Source organism: Patagioenas fasciata, chromosome 1, assembly GCF_037038585.1.
Source record: "Patagioenas fasciata isolate bPatFas1 chromosome 1, bPatFas1.hap1, whole genome shotgun sequence".
Classification (NCBI taxonomy): domain Eukaryota; kingdom Metazoa; phylum Chordata; class Aves; order Columbiformes; family Columbidae; genus Patagioenas; species Patagioenas fasciata.
Window position 1 is genome coordinate 33,540,971 of NC_092520.1, and position 17,559 is coordinate 33,558,529.

General features: G+C 39.5%; 1 protein-coding gene across 12 annotated transcripts in view; it reads left to right on the plus strand.

Annotated features, from left to right (window-relative positions):
• The window catches only part of ENOX1 (ecto-NOX disulfide-thiol exchanger 1), a 368,503-nt gene that overhangs the window by 195,145 nt on the left and 155,799 nt on the right, over window positions 1-17,559 (plus strand). The window contains exon 1 of one of the 12 annotated variants that reach the window (XM_071805754.1): window positions 14,925-15,059. The exons of the other annotated variants lie outside the window; for them this stretch is intronic. The gene's annotated coding sequence lies outside the window, so the exon portion shown is untranslated. Of the gene's footprint in view, window positions 1-14,924; window positions 15,060-17,559 lie in introns of those variants that run through there. 12 annotated transcript variants of the gene reach the window in all.

Genomic DNA, 17,559 nt, shown 5'->3' on the forward strand with positions numbered 1-17,559 from the left:
AATGATGTTTCCTCTACCTTCTTGGTCCTCCCAAGGAAAAAAAAACTTTGAAAAAGGAAATATAGAAGGACTGTTAGAGGAGAAGCTGCAGTTGTTGCCAGAATTCGGTGTGAAGGTTGTGGCCACTGAAAGGCAAAGAGATGTCTACCCTTCTCCACCAGCTTAGCAGTGCCAAGACATATGGTGAGACCTCTCAGGTTAGAGTGATCTTTTCAGGCATTGACAACACTTATCAGGCATCGATAAAGTAGACAGGGACAATCCCTGGGCAATGTCTACTTGCCTGTGTCTGGAACTCTACCTTAATGACACTGCCTGGATCTCAGGAAAAAACTTGTCTCAGACTAGAGCCATTGACTCTCTTCTAGTTCTTTCAATCTCTTTTTCTGCTAATCTCATGGAGTTATGAGAAGTTTAAAAAAAAAAAAAAAAGAAAGAAAGAAAATATATTTCTGGTACTTAACTCAGTAGCTGAACAAAAGTACTGCAAAAGTACCAGAATAGGTACTGAGCAAAAATGTCCATTGTGGTAACTATTCTGAGTATAGCTGCTCTTTTGTGACAACTCCTTTCAATTATTTCCATGTGAAACAGAGCGGTTCTGACAGTAGCTCTCTTTTAGAGGGAGGCAATTTCCCTCATATATGACTTGTCAGCTGCTAACTGTGGGTGTGTAAATATAGCTGAAGTTTGGAAATAGTGCCGATCTGGCAGAGGTTTGGGCAGTTATTATTTATGGCTGAGTGGATGAGATATACCAAGCTCAGTTTGATGGTAAATGTGGCAGGGCAGGTACATCACCCAAGTTTGTGTTTGTGGAGCACCTCGGCAGTTTTCTATTGATTTCAATAATGCAGTTGTTCTTGAAACAGCTCTGTAAGTGGTGAATAAAATATGTAATTTATATAATAACCATAACAACATTCAGAAGGACCTCACTTCAATTTTATTCCAGTCTCATTGACCCTTTCTTCTCCCTTTGCTTTTAAGGGTGTGTCCTCCCTCTCTCATCATTCTTACATCTCATTTGGGATTTCTCCTCCTCCCACTCCGTCTTTCAGCTGAACTCCCACAGGACATGGGATCCTCCCTCCATACCTCTGGCATGGGTGACCTCATTTGTTTGGAGAGCCTGTGTGTTAATCTCTGCACGTTTAACTCAAAAATCTGTTTCTTCTTGCTTGTTTTGTCTGATGTCACCAACTGCCACAGTTCTGGTTCACGTTCTCTCTCTGGTAAGTAGTCTTTGGGAGCATACTCCCTACTCTGACTTACCTTGGCATGCCCTTGGTGTGTCAGCTTGCAATTCCCCTCCACAAACCGGTTCCCAGGTCAGCTTTCCCATAAAGCCAGTTGTTTCAAAAAAATTCCAGGTTCATGGAGCTGTAACTAAGAAAGGTCTTAAGAACTTTTAAAGGGATACATATATGTCTTGCTCTGCATGCCCAGCAAAGATGCAACTACTATAATTACATTTCTCAGCATTCTGGGACCTTCCTCTTGGAGTGGAAGCTCTCTTCCTGAGAAATCACATGAAGAGTTTTCTTCCTTGCTTTCAAGGTCTTATCTCCCCCTTGATCTGGATGTTCATGAGATCTCCTCGTCCACATCATCCAAAAAGAGTGCTAGAGAGCACAGTGCACCTTTTCTGTTGTCATTTCCATGCCTCAAGTGCCAGAGCCTGCATTTCCTAAAATGCAAATATATCTACTTTTTATCCCTCGTTGTATCTAAATGCATCAAAATTATTTACAGAAGAACCCTCTCCTTTTTACAGGAGACCTTTTGTTAGCCAAATTTTCACTCTTATCACAGTATTGCAGAAGTTGCAACAAACTAAAGGAATAATTAGTCAAAGAAGGAGAGAAATCAGCAGAAGAGAACTGCCTGCTTCAACAGTAGCTTGCTTTGGTTGTGTCTAATATGATCTCTACGACTTGAGAGAATTGCCTTTATTTGTGGCGTGTCTTTGCTGCATACAGCAGCAAGCTTGTATTGAAACTTCAAGTTAGTAATTTAGCTTGAGTTGTCTGAGAGCTGGAATTTTGTATGTGTTTGCATTTCTTGCAGATGTCTGTCACACAGCAAATGTTGCTGGCTGACTGCCCTCAAACACTGGGGGAAGAAAAAAAGATCCTTGAAAAAGTGAAATACTAATGACTTAGAGCCACTTCATATCTAATAGCCAGTGAGTGCACTTCTTTCTTCAAGGGAATGGAACAATGAAACATGGAGTTCACTTGGTGGTGAAAGGCTTTGCGTTGTTTCTGAAGAAATACTCACAAATTCCCTGTTTGGTGGCTGTCTTTTAGAAAAGCAGTCAAATCACTACGTGATGATGACAGAAGTAATCATGCTATTCTAAGTTTGACTCAAAACTGTGTTGGTCAAAAAATAAGAAATTATTCAGAAAATATGCTGTAATATGCTATGGTGCGTTTCAGTGTCTCTAGGGAGCTTCATTTTATGACTTTACCAGCTTGCCTTAAAATCACAGAACAGGTAATTCAGAATTTCACCATGCTATTACTTCATGCTTCTATTGGGAAAGTGAATCAATTTCTGGATTTAATGTATGTGTAGACAGCTTCCTTTTCCTTATAGTTTCAAGGGAAATCATGAAATGTCCGAAGAGTAAACGTACACGGAAGTATAGATGAATTCTAGTGCTGAAAGCTGAAAGTTAAGACATATCTAAATGTTAGAAATTTAATAAGAGTCAAATAATCAGTGTTTTTCCAGTGATGTGGCAATGTGCTCTCACACTCACCAGCTATTTGTACACAGTGTACTTTTGTTACTGGATGCAGTAACCAGAAAAGAACAAAAGACTTGGCAAATTAAACATAAAGATTTCCACTCCTTCTGTAGAACAGATATGTGTAATGTACCATTTAATTTTAAACCTAATTATTCATCAGGACATTCAAATACTTCTCTTTGAAGCCATCAGTGTATAACCTCTGATATAATAAGAACTAAGATGCTTAAGTTCCAGCTATGAATTCTGATTAAAAATCTTTAAAAAGAAAACAGAGATATCTACACTAAACAACTCTGTGATATAATAAATCTTTGCCCTCCTTCTGCCATCCTTATTGTTCATTCAAGTGCACATATAAAAAAAAGGACTTGATCAAAAGTCTTTTGAAATAGATGGTAATCTGTCAGCTGGCTTGCCTGGGGTTTGGACAGTGCCCAGCTATTATGACTTTATAATGAAGACTATGAAGGTTTCTTGAGTGTTGATGGAGCACATGATATCCAAGAAGAAACTAAGACAAATGAGTCTGTTTGGCCTTAGGAAAAGAATCCTGAGGGAAGATCTAAATGTTATCTTCAGGATCTAAATGTTATCTTCAGCTCTCTAATGGGGATACAAGGAAGATGAAACCATACGTTTCTTGTAAGAGGAGAAGGAATGGACACAAGTTACAACAGGGGAAATCCCAGGTGGATATTAGGAAAATAAAAAAAGTCACAGTAACATGCTCGAGCATTGGAGCAGGTTGCACAGAGTGACTGAAATCTCCATTCTTGAGGTATTCAAACCTGGCAGTCTTGAGCAACCAGATCTAAGCTGGCCACATTTAGAGCAAGGAATTGCACCAAATGACTACCAAGGGTGCCCTCCAGCCTGTGTTGTCTGTGGTACTCTGCTTCTATAAATTCTGTATTTTTATGTAGTTTTCTGTTTTCATCTAAGTCTTAAATAAAGTTGAAATGTTCTGTATGTTTTCAGAAGTTTTACACAAATGAGAAATAGAAATGTTGTTAAAGGAAGAATTCAGTGAACTGCAAAATCATGTACTTTTCTCTGGAACCATGAATTTTAAACATTTAGTTTATAACACCAAGTAGAAAATATGTTCTGAGACCTCACTGCTTTTATGAACTGAGATATCAGTATCCATGAATAATATATATTTGCAGTGTTTTCGTCTCTCTCTCTCTTTTTTTTTTTTTTAATGAACAAAGCAAATAAAAGCATTCTGTGGTTGTTTAGAATATTAAAACATATCTGCATTCACACTGAAAATAAGCTGAAGTCTAATAAATATTGTTATTACCACAGATAGATCTGCTTTTCCATATAAATATAAATGTCTCTTTTTGCTTATTCGATTAGTCTGTAACTTAGTGGAAATACATATTTTGCACAGCATGTTTTTGCAATACCTTGCCTACAGAAGATTTTCTTTGGCAATTTATTAAAATCAGAACTTTTAAAAACTCTTTTATCAAATGCTCAAAATTAAAACTGATGTTGTTTGATATGTAGCAGTGTTTTACAAATTAAAAAGTTATACATTTCTATTTGAAATATTTCTTTAAATTTTAAGCCAGAAAATTTACAGACTTCTAAAATAACTTCAACATGAAATATTAACTGAAATTCTCTTTGCAATTCAACAAAATGTTTAATATTATGACAGACAAATTTGTCCTGATTTAGAATGGTTAAAGAAACCAGAATTTCTTATAGCATAGGAGAATGATCTCCTATCCAACACAAAATGTGTTTTATAACACACTACAGCAAAAGTTGGAATATGGATATGGAGTATGTGCATGCAGAATATGATCACTAGGTTTCAAATGGATATTTTGTTTTAAACCTGGCTGGCAGCCAAGTCCCTCAGAGACACTCACTCACTCCCCCTGGTAGGTTGGGAGAGAAATTCAGAAGGTTAAAAGAGAAAATCCTGGGCCGAGATAAAGGCAGTTTAATACATAAATCAAAAGCCGCGCACAGATGTAAAGCAAGACAGAATTAATTCACTACTTCCCATGGTCTGGCAGGTGTTCAGCCATCTCCAGGACAGCTGGGCTCCATCACATGTAAGGTTTACCTGGGAAGACAAGCACCATCTCTCCAAACATCCCTCTTCCTCCTTCATCCCCCAGCTTCATATGCTGAGCACAACGTAATGCAATACAGAATATCCCTGTGGTTAGTTGCATCCTTGCTCTGTCCCCTCCCAACTTCTTGTGCACTCCCAGCTCAGTGGCTTGTAGGGCAGGATGAGAAGCAGAAAAGGCCTTGACTCTGTAACCACTGCTCTGCAACAGCCAAAACATCCCTGCGTTATCAACACTGTTTCCGTCGCAAATCCAAAACTTAGCGCTAATCAAGATACTGTGAAGAAAATCAACTCTATCTGAACCAAAACCAGCACAATGGACTTCAATAGATATGTTCTGGAAAAAAAAAAAGAAAGCTGTCATTTCCTTAATCCTGTGAAATCAAGTGGGTTGCAATCACAACAGACACTCCCGTGTCTTTATATCTCTAGATACAAAACAACCTGGGAAGGGAATGATGGTGAAAACTATCAAACTGCAAAGGAAGTCTATGTTTTTTCCAAGGCTTGTTGCACCTGAATAAACCTTTGTGCCCTTCTCTGAAGAACAGAGTAGAAACTAGCACAGAACCAGAATAGTTTAACATAAGTACTTTACATGGTCACTTCTGCCTACCACATCATCCTGTGCTTTTTGTTGGAACATCTGTTTTATAAGTAGTAATTTTATTCACGTGAGACAGGTCTTGCACAGTTCTGCAAGTTCTCCTGGGGAGAAGGAAAAAAAAGATCCTGTGAAAACTGATGTTTCTTGCAAGAAACATATACAGTAAAGGCCAAAAGGATTTCATCAGTATTATTTACTTAGCCAGCAAAGCTGTTTATAAGTACCAATTACAGATCATTCTAAGCTTATAAAAGATAATGAAATAATTGTGACCAGATTGGTTAAGTTTCACTCTTACTTTCATTCTGAACCTTGGCTTTCTTGGCTTCTGAATAAAGCTTTTGAGAAATAAAGCTTTGGCTTCACTAAACAAAGTGTTTTGTTTAGTTTAACTGTAAGCAGCCAAGATTGCAATTTTGGCAAAACAAACAATTTGTCTTCTCCCATGAAGCCTTTCTGAAGCATTTTCATGACAAAAATGTTGATGTTTTACACACACAGTTTACTCTTGGACAAGGACTGCTTTAAATTGTGTTCAATTTTCAATAGCTTTTCCTCTACCTGCTTGTTGAAAAAAGAAAAAAAAAAACCAGGCAACAATAATAATTTTGTTTTATTTTGTTTTAGAAATGTCTAATCTACTATGTATCTGTATGCTTTAATCTAACCATTTAGCAGGATTACAATATTCTGAAGATCTTGCAGATGATGATTGACACTTACTTATCATTAGGACATAAGGGATTTCCAAAAGCAGCAGAGGTAGGTCCCCTTGGAAAGGTTTTTTCCCCAATATTATTGAAGAGCAAACTACTTCAGAAGAGATGCATTCGCACATGCTCTTGCTTACATAAAACCATATACTATGTTTATTTAAATAATGCTTATATATGTGTATGCCTTCCACAGAGACTGGGATTATCCAAAAGTCAGGGGGAGAATCCTTACACCTGAAGTGCAGACACGAAACAATACCTAGGGAAAAAAAAATGGTCTAATGTAACACACAGGACAGAGAAGACAGGAGCACCTCAGCCAGATGTAGCAGTATCACTGTGTGGCCAGGAAATTACTGATACCTGGAGTGTCGAGTAAGCAGAGGGCAATGCAGAGCTAAGCCTTGCAGCAAGATACAAAATCAAGATAAATAATCTCACTTCTATCCATGGCTTCCTTGTCAGGCTGTCCTCCGATCCCTTTTCTTTCCACTATTTTACAAGAAATGTCTGCTTTCTAGAGCAGGGGGGGAGGTTCAGCTATAGCAAGTGTGGGGTTTTCCCCGTTTTTCTATTTGCTAACTGTGGATCTGATAATCATCTTTCTATTGTCTAGTCATTGCTTTTCTCTGTAGTTAAATTGTTTTCACCGCTTGTTCACCGATTGCATCTCAGGATGACAGTGTGTCCTCAGCACACACTTTCTCAGCATGCTCATGCTTTAGGAATAGCCTTCCAAGACTACATGTATATAATAAATTTATATGCCTTCTGCCACATACCGTGGGTTTTCTGGGGTTTTCAAGAGGAAGATAGCTACTGCTTCTTTGTTCTGGGGTCATGGTTTCACTGGGGCAAGTGTACACTGTAGCATTAGGAGCACTTGGCACACCTTGACTTGTTAAAGATGAGTGTTGCATCATGAGAAATTATGCTGTCAGACAGCAAATTAGTGGTTGATGCAAGATGGAGAGTTATAAATTATAATTCTACTGATAAGATGTGAGGTGATGCTTTAAGTATAAACTTAACAGTGTTTCATAAAGTGGAAACATTGATTAACCACCACTATTCTAACTAAACACAAATAGAAAAACTGCAAAATACAAGTGCTCATTATTGCTATGTTGGCTCTGCTATCAGTGACTGACTTGGAGATGGGGTGATTTACTTGGAGCTGATGTAAAATTGCTTGATTTAGGATTTTTTTTTCCAGTTGTTCTCCTGTAATGCAGGCAGGTGAAGGTGACTCATCTGTTCACTGCCGCTTGGTTCACTGGGTGGGGTGAAGATGACATATTCTACCCAGTTACTGAGATATCACTGTGTCATTTCACTCTGTGTGTAGCAATTAAAGCAAAGTGTATCATTTGCTCAACAAATTCAGTCTCTTGTTCTGCCAATGGAAGTATTATTATCTCTGGTTTATTTTTTGTTTGAATTACCTGATGGCAGATTTTGCTCATCACTCCAGTTGCTGACGAACTGTAATTAGGTATCCTTGTGCACCATGCTAGCTAAAGAAGGTGCAGGGAGCCAGTTCCTTCACCATTTTGTTTAATTACCTTTGTGTGCTGGCTCCAAAGGATTTTGGGAGCCCAGCCTCCTGTGCTTTGTCAAGCTGTGTAAATCCCATATCAATTATACCTCCTATTCTGGAAGCAAATCGTGGAGTGTACAAGCTTCGAATTTGCTTTGCATGACTATTTGTAGGAAGCAAACATAAAAGGAGTTTGTGTTCAGCCATAATACATTCATTGTTAATTTGAAGTGAATATTTATAACTTTCTTTTTTACTGTTTACCTGACACTACTAGCAATTAATTTGGTATTCAGCTAATTCTGCACAGCCTGTGCCTGGTCAGGATTTTCTGTCCCTGTGTTTCCAATAAATTTCCTACACACTATTTTGTCCTTAATGCCTTTATAGCTTGTTTATTGGAAAAAGGTTTTTAATTATTTTTCAAGAGTATTGGAGACCTGATTTAATGAGCAATTGCTAGATATACTAGGGAGACACATTCACCTGATTAATGTGATAGTTAACTGAGCAACAAAATTACCTCACGATGAAGCAGCTGTACACAGAGTTGAAGTGATAAGAAAGTTTGAAGGAATGTGAAGAAAATATTTTAAGAAATAAAATAAGGTACCCATCAGTCTGAAGGCTAAGTATAAATATACAGTGTTAGCTTGCTGGTTATTTGGTTGGTTGATCTGTTAGTTATGTGTGTATGTGCATAGATATGCCTGTATTTATTAGGAGACTATATAGACTTGACTGAAACGTACTGCATTGGAATGATGGGATATTGAAGGACTGCAGAAAAAATGAGGGGGTTGGGTCCTTCAGATGTTTGTTGGAGATGAAATTGTGCTGCAGCCAGCACTTTAATTGCATGCGGTGTTGGCGTCCAGCTTCAGTGCTAATGTGTGCTCTTGTAAACAGATCCACCCTTTGGGAAACAGGTCTTTTCTCAGAGAGAGGAAGGGAGAAGTTGGACACACTTTAGTTGGCAGAGCTCACACTGGGATATTTCTTGCTCCTATCAGCAGCACTTAGGTTCTCAGTTTGCAGGCTTGTGGTCAGCTTAAAGGATCAGACTTGCATGATCACCACACAGTTTTAGTACGAGATACTTCCACTCATCCATTTGGATGGCATCTTCCCTCCTTTTTACAAGCAGCATTTGCAAAGAGAGATGTCACAGTGGGGCCTCAGCACAAACTCATGACTAGATCACAGGGTTTCATTCCTGTGGTGGGTTCTGGCATCCCTGGAGAAAAGAACCACAAGGAGGTTAGTGGGGACATGGTGCACTGAGGCCAAAAAGTAGCACAGCAGCAGATACACAGAAGAGGAGAGTTGAAAAGTGAATGCTAGAGGAAATACAACTCAGCTGGCATCTCCATCGTGTAATTTCCAGCTTTGCTTAAATGATAGATATCTACTCACAAAACTGAAAATACGAAATGTTTCAACCTAATGGCATATTGTAAACCATCCTACTCACAAGCTTATTGGCCCACTTACAGCCCACCACAACCCCCCTGTTTTTGAGTCGGGGCTGGTGGCTTTGTGTTACTGTTCATTCATACATCAGTGGGGGCAGGAGGTTTTCTTTTCAAAAGGAAAGATGGACTGTTTTTTTTAACAGAAAGTTGCGTTCTTGTTTGTGTGCTTTTAACCAGACGAGAGCTGTACAGATTACAGAGAGTTCAGCTTGGGAGGACAAACTGGTTTCTGTGCCATGCAATCTTTTTGGGAGCAAAGAGTAGGAAGAAGACTGATAAAATACTTTGCCAAGATCAAAACCAAGTGGAACTGGGCTGGTCACATTGCTGGAAGTTTAAGAGATTTTGAGAAAAATGGGGAAGCAACTAACATATACCTATTTGGAAGAGGAAAATGCTCTTGTGAGTGATGAGCTCCATGCAGCACTTTCACCAGTTCAGCTCATCTCCGTTGTGACAAGTAACTTGGACATTTCTTTGCAAAGCATTTTTAATTCCTTGCCTGGCTAACATGATGGACATTTAAATTACTTTAATTATGCTTTGAATGTTTATTTCTAAGTCAGGAGGGATGCTGGTTTGATGGTTGGAGAATCAAACTAGAATTCAGCATATCTGGATTCATTTCAAATTCCTGTCATAGCTTTGTTTCAGCAAGGCTTCAGCAGGTGACTTTTTTTTTTTTTTTTTTTTAAATAAGTGCCTGATTTTACTGTCTGCAAAAAGGAATTAATGATCCTTGTATTCCACCCATACCACCCTTCTTTACCGATTTAGCCAGTAGGATTTCTGGGACTGTCATGTTTGTGCCTTGGGTCAGCAATGCTCCAGCCCTCCTGGACCACATCAGCTCTCTGTTCAGAAGCTTTAGCCTTGCCTGACTTGGAGGGAAATTTCCCAGTGATGTGTGGATTTGGGCTTTACTTGTTTTGTGTTATCTTTCATATAACACCTTTCTTAGATGTATTTTGTAGAAGTCCCGGGGCACTGGAGCCAACTTGGTAGCTGTGCAGGAGGGTTCTGAGTACTTCAGGTCACCTTGTGGAAGCCTAAGACAGACCCAAGTTCAACAGACTGGTTGAGGACATGCTTAATCTCTGCCTATTCCAGAAATCCTTTAAACATAAACATGTGCTGAAGTGTTTGAATGTAAATGAGTGAGCTCCAAAATGTGTTCATGTGCTTTGTTAGGTAAGGATCAGCATTTCTCTCTGACATAATTCATTATAGGATTATAGCATTAGTGCTGCTTGCATTTTTAGGGAAGAGACTTGACACTTTGCTATGGGTATGACAGCCAAAATACGGAAAACTAGAAACTATTTTTTTTTAATAGCTTCCTCACAAGTAAAGTATTATACTATTGCCTTTGAAACTTTTGGAGTTTAATGTAATTTAACAAATGGCCATTTATATGTGTTTGCAACTTGCCGTGAACCTAATGCTGTGCAGCTGATAAACAGCATCAGAAAAAATGGGAGTTCCAAAGTGCACGCAGTCAAAGCATCCCAGCCTGCATGCATCAGCTCCTGTATAAATCACACATGGAAAGCTACCAAGCCTGGGCTTTTAAAATGCTTGAGACAGAACAGTGTATGAAGCAAATGCAGCAACCAAAGTTTGTAAAAGCAACTCTTGTCCAATAATATGTATACGTACGTGTGTATATAGATATATGCATACATATATATATGTATTCATACACTGTATGATATGTAACTAGACCCAATACAGAACTGTGAATGACAAAAGTGCTGTACGTCTGCCTTTTGTAAAACTGCTTTCCTGAACTGCTGAGCTCTCTTTGGTCGTCCCCATCCTCAGACTCACCACTCACATTTGCAATGCTCAACCCTTTGCTAACTTCATGTTGAAAGGAAAGTTTGGCATAATTTCCTTCTTTGTGACTGAGGGCCTTCCCCCAACTTGCTTGACACAGATATGTGCCTTAACAGTCCCTGAAAAGGATTCAAATCCCTCCCTACCATCTTCATCCCTTGTATTTTTCCAGGTGAACGCACTGCTACTCGCCCAACAAAGTAGAATTATTCTTTTTCTTTCCAGGACCCAAGTATGAATATTTCTGGTGGGTGGCACGTAACAGAGACATGTTTACCAAATTTTGCTGCCTCTTTCCTTGGATATGGGAAAGCATTTTGCTGAAATGGGAAAACCAAATGAATAGAGCCCACCAGTCCTGCACACCTCATGTCTGTGAGCATCCCCCCCGGGGGAACGTGGGCTGTGTTACCAACCCAAGGGAATGGGGTCTTTGTTGAAATGTTGGCAGCACATCACTGGACTCGTTGTCATTACAGATGGAGCACTTTGCCGAACAGATGGATTCTCAGCTTTCTGAAAGAAAGGGAAGGTACTTGATGTACCACAGTGGGAAAGGAGGGGGGCATTCCAGGCATGTGGAAAGGCAGGAAAGAAGGCATGTTCTGCATTTTATGGTGCACTTGGAGCCTAGCAACCTCTCTCTGGCAAACTAGGGAAAGCACAAGCACAGTGCTCTGGGTGATGGGACTGTAACAGACATGGAGGAAATAATTTGCACAGAAGCAATGAAAATTAAACCAGTCTAGAAAATAAGTGCTTTCCTGAGCGGGTAACTGAATATTATGTGCCAGGGCTGCTCCTACCCGAGATCAGAGGTGCACTCTGTTATGGCACAGGACTAGTGCCAGAACAGCATAACTGGAAAAGAGGACAAGTTCATATCTTAAGGTCTACTGTGCTGTGAAAGAGGATAGAGATATATGTTGCCTGCCACTGTGAATCAAGAATCCCCATTTTCCATCTGTTTCAAACCATGGTGGCACAGTGACATCCTTCAGAGACCATACTGCCTCTTTTCTCATGCTCTTCTTCCTCCCCTTCTTGCCTCCCCATCTTGTTCATAACTCACTTCCATCTCTAACATTAGGGCAGGATCAGTTCTGTGCAACACCCAAGAGCCTGCAATCTTGATTTGAAATGATGTTATCTGATCCAATATTTACTGCTAAAATCTTCATGTGATTGCCAAGTGGAATGTGATAAAGAAGTGGCATGAACTGAAAGGATTGATGGTATTTTGGTGTTGTGTACTATCTCACTACAACTTTTCAGTCATTTCACACACACACATATACAGTTAGCAGAAATATTGTACTTTATTGTGGTACAATTTAGGATATGATGACATTGGACTTATTTTTAAGAAGATTTATTTTTACCTCTTAGCTTAATTAGGCAATTCAACACCTCTTGAATGCAGATGTTAAAGCTGTTTAGCTATAGAAAGGATGCCAAAGGCCTTGGAAATCCAGATTTCCTGAGAAAAAGAAAAACAAAAACAAAAAAAAAAAACAACGAATGTGAGACAGGGCAAAAATGTCAATGTCCTTTCAAAGTGTGATTCACTGCTGCAAGCAGCTGTGCAGAATATCAGTTTCTTAAATAATGGTTCTGGCTTTTGTTAATACTCAAGGTTGTGTCTCCAGCAACAGAAAAGTCTAAAGTCTTTTCCCTGAAAAATAAAGTGAACTGGATTACATACCCACTTGGGCATCAAGTGTGCTCCATTGTCCAGGACCAAATTTTTAGGGAGGCTCTGAGATAAAATAAACAAGGAGGAATCCCATCATTGAATTTTAGTATGAACATTTTTTAGATCATTGTGCCTGGATCTCTGCCAGTTTGAGCCCTATAATAAATTGATTCCAATCCACACAAAAGAGAAGGGGGAAAAAAAAAACAACACTCACAACTTGTACGAGTCAAAAGCACTGGACAATTTTTATGGGGAAACAAATGGCCAAGAATAATTTATGGGCAAAGTAATTATCTAAAGAGGAGTGGACTCTTCTCTTTAATTGGAAATGATAACATTTTGCAGCCTTACTAAACACAGTATAGGAGGAGCATCAGCATTTTGCTTTACTAACCTGGTTAATCTGACTATAAAGTTAAGATGTTCCTTCCTCTTGTTTTACCTCTCCTTACACCCAGTACTGCAATTCAGCCCACTTCCCTCTGTGGTAAAATCTAATCTGGCTGCCACAGGACCTGTGAAATTCATGGAAGTGATGAGCCAGGATCTGCTTTCTGCATTGTATGTCTGGCTTTATTGAATCTCTAGTCATCCTCAAATAATAAATATTTCATATATCGGACAGGTGAAAGGTTTCATTCAGCTGCGGATCTGCTTCCAAGGCAACCGATTCCAGTCATTTGAACAGTTTAAACATGTAGAAAACAAAGCTTGCTTTCTGGTTTTCTCCTCCGATTTTATATGTAAAGCATTATCTGTCTCCCTCCTGTCTCTCCTACAAGCAGATACAGAAAAGCTGATAGCATTAACAAGTAATTCTAAACAATTTATAACCTAAATGTATTCTCTCTTCCAGTCAAGATGTGATGAAAAATGCCATTTCATTTTACAAACATAGAATAAATACCTAGAGATATGAAATTGTCTGTCTTAGCAACTATAAATAGTCCGTAAGCAAAAAATGTACGCATCCACAGGACTACGTTATAATTTACAGTATGTTTCTCCACTACAGTGGGGGTTTCCTTCATACTGTTGTCCAGTAATTCTGTTATACAGTTCTTTGGGGTTTTTTTTGGAGCGGGGACAGTACACCAGGTCTTTGTTTGAGAAAGTTACTGAGGAGACTATTAGCAAGATGTTTTCAGCTGCGTCTGATTTCTGCGAATTTCAGTACTTGTGAGAGATCCTCTTCTGGAAAATGTCTGCTGTATCCTTTACATCTTGCAGCTGAACAAGCCCTTCTGAAGTATAGAATCACTTGTTCTTTCTCTACACATGTCCAAGCATAATGCGCAGCTGCCCTCCCTCCTCCCCTGGAGCCCTCACTACGTCTGGACTTTCTGACTCGTGCTGTGTTCCACACCCAACTCTAGACCAATGTCTACAACCACTGCTGATGACTTCAACAAGTGCTTCTCTTTCCTGCCTACTGTGTCAATTGTAATGAAAGGAGAAATCGATTGGAGCAGAGGCGAAATTTTTGTAGGCTGATTCCAAGTAAAGGGATTTTCTACCATCTCATATCAGGCTTAGAGGCATTTTTAATTGCATCTGATCTTCTGCATGGATGTTTCCTCAATGCAATCATGGAAGAAAGCTGGCATTTCTCCAGAAGGCACACAACTGTTTTAGGAAATAAGATGGATAATACATCTTGGGGTGAGATTGATGGCTTTGAGGTATTCTGATGATAATCTATGTATAGATGGTTTATTTAATCTTTCTGTTCTCTCTTTCTAGTCGCTGCACAGGTGCTTGCAGTGGTGCACTCTTGGGGACTAGGAGGACATTTAGATCAGTTCAGGAAGACTGATATGACATGCACAACTGGCATTTTGTGTTTAGGGAGGAAGATGGGATGTGCATACAGTTTGTGACAGGCACCTTCGTGCCTGGTGGCCCTGTGGCTGATTCCCCGATTAGAAACAGTTAAACCATATCTGACCTTGCATCCCTCTCCCTTCTGTTTCCAGGCATATAGATTTTAACCAGCAGGTCTCTGGTTAACCCCTCCTCACTGCTGTTTATTTCCTGCCACTCCACAGACACACCACTGAGCGTTAAGTATGTGAACTCAAAGACGCTCCCTCTCTCCTGTACAGTCTTAATAGCAAACAGTCACGAGCTGGGCTTCTCCAAGCAGAATTATTTCTACCTAAGAAATACAGGCTTCAGGAGTATGCCCTCTCTCTCACCCTTTTCAGATTGCATTAAAAGCATCCACTTCAAGAAACTACAACTGTGTTTATTCGAGTGTTGAATTTGGAAGTAGTGCCGGGATCCCTGCCACGGCACGCTTGAACCGTGAAGCCCAGGTCAGTTCCATTTTTTGGTTTTCATGTACTGGTAACAGCACTGCAGTGGTTTGAGCTTCCAGGTCTCTGTGGGAGCGATACTTCTTTTAACATGCAGAAAACATCATATTTGATTTCATAACCTTACCTTTTGTTCTTTTGTGGGGTTTTTTTGTACTACTAAACCAAAATGTCAGAGTGGCATGTCAGTAAACACAATGCATTCAAAAGCATCATGCTGACAGGCTTGAAAACTAAATGTTCTATCTTAAACAGGTAGGGACAGCTCAGGTTTTCCTTCCTGCCCACCAGGCTATCCCTGGACCGGAGGGAACAGCTGTGCTTAATCTGCCTTTTGCTCCGTCACTGTGACTGCTGGCTGTTGCACTATATAACGCGCTTTCGAGCTGTGGGAAGATAACAAGTTTCAATCAGTGTTCACTGAGGTTGACCTTGTGACTCAAAGGCTACTGACTCAATACCTCCTTAGTTTTGCCAGTGAATCAACCCTTTCTCTCTCTTCCAGTCTTCTATAGCATTAGGGATTTTGTGGGTTTATCTTATTGCTGGAGAAAAAGGTGCTGGGGCAGCTATTGCTCTGTCTGCAACTGATGAGTTGTGTTACGAGGGTTGCCTGGGGTACTCTTTGAGGAGTCTTTGTTAATGAGTCTACTCTAGATCTCAGACTCCAAATTTCACCCAAACTGAGCAAGCATTTTTGAAATTTCATGTGTGTAGTCTTTCATTGCAAGGCATATTTGCACAAAGACAATCCAAAGTAGCAAGGTTTGGTACCTGCAGTGTTTGTTTCCCTCAAATATATGTTGGTTGACTCTATTTGAAGGCTGTATATTTGGAGAACGTCTGGAGGTAGCAATGCTTTTTTGTGCAAGGAAATTTTTTGTTGTTTTACTGTGGTGTGGATTGGGCTTCCCTTTTATTTCTGTCCGGAACCCCAGTGGTTGTAAGCTTTGATGTTGCTAAAGTGCTCCTGGAGTAAATGTTCCTCTCCGTGAAAGTTATGCTGCTGTTATTTTTTTCTATGTTTCATACAATGGGTGAAGAATAATCTGGAATATACCCAAACATGGGCTTTTGAGCACTAAGAATCCTGCAGTTAGAGACATTGTCCCCTTCCATCACAAAATTAAAGTCCTGAGAGCAAATACTATCCCCGGCTCCAAGTCTTCTCCAACTCTTCCATGGCACATTGAGTTCATCTGCTTCTAAGTACATTTCCATTCTTTACAAATTTTCTTTCTTTGTGCATTTGTTCCTTGCCTAATTATTTTAGGTCGAGTCTGCAACAGCTGAACACTATACAGTAAAGGTAGTGCTCTGTGATCTTCATGCAGCAGGAAAATTTGTATGAAAAGATAAATATCTTTTTTTAGGTATTCTATTTATCGAAGACGAAGGGGAGATAACTTTTGAGTGACTGAAAATTTTGTAACTGCACCACTGATGTTTAATTGATATTGGCAGCCAAGAAGCGCCTTTCTGGATTAACCAGACACGCTGCTTCAGGGATATGCATAGGTGGCAGAAAGTGATAAAGCTGGTGAAAACGCACCACTGGGAACATGTAATGGGATCTTTCCTGTGATATGCAAATTATGCTGCCAAGTTACTGTATAAACAATTCATGGGAGAAGTGGTGAGAGGTAGTTAAATAGCTGGATCACATATCAAAGATAAAATCCAACACTGGGAATGGAAAAATGTGTCAAAAGAGTGGTTTTGCTTTTTAAAATAAATAAATAATAAGAAAATAAATCTTTGCCCAAAGCATGTGGTTGCACTAAAGAGTAAATAGCAAATGATTTATTACAATTGTTGCAGTTCAGAGAAAACGAGCATTTAGGAAACCAGCGTGCATACAGTTTGTGAAAAACAAGACTTTTCCTAGTACAAGTAATCTAGCCACTAATTCTACTTTTGTCTTGGTTTTTTGTTTGTTTGTTTGGTTGGTTGGTTTTTTTTGTTTGTTTGTTTGTTTGTTGTTTGTTTGTTTGGGTGTTTTTTTCCTTTTTTATTATTTTTACCTGAGAAAAAAAATCACTTCCCAAATGTGAATTTGGTTACTTTTCAGGCAGAGGACATGCACTGCTTACTTTCCTGTGATAAAACAAATCCTGCCATTTCTATTCTAAGCATGAGCAATGATCTCAGGCAGCCCAGCAAACCATATATCAGGGTCACATACAACCATAGATCAATGAGTGTGTGCAAACCGTATTGACCCCAGCAGAAGCTGAGCTCATGGCTTCAGTCCGGATTTCCATTTTCTATATTTCATACTGTGTGAGGAAATGATTCCAGCTAATATCACTCCTCCGATAAATCAAAGATTACTCTTTCACAAATGGCATCAAAGCCCTCATTGACATCATATCCAACCACATTTTTTTTCCACAGAGGTCAGTCCCTGTAGCATTTGTTTTCACACAGCCCCTTCCTCTACCTGCTGTTCATTTAGGATCTGATGTGGCTCAGTTGAAGCCAACTGAGAAGCCCCTGA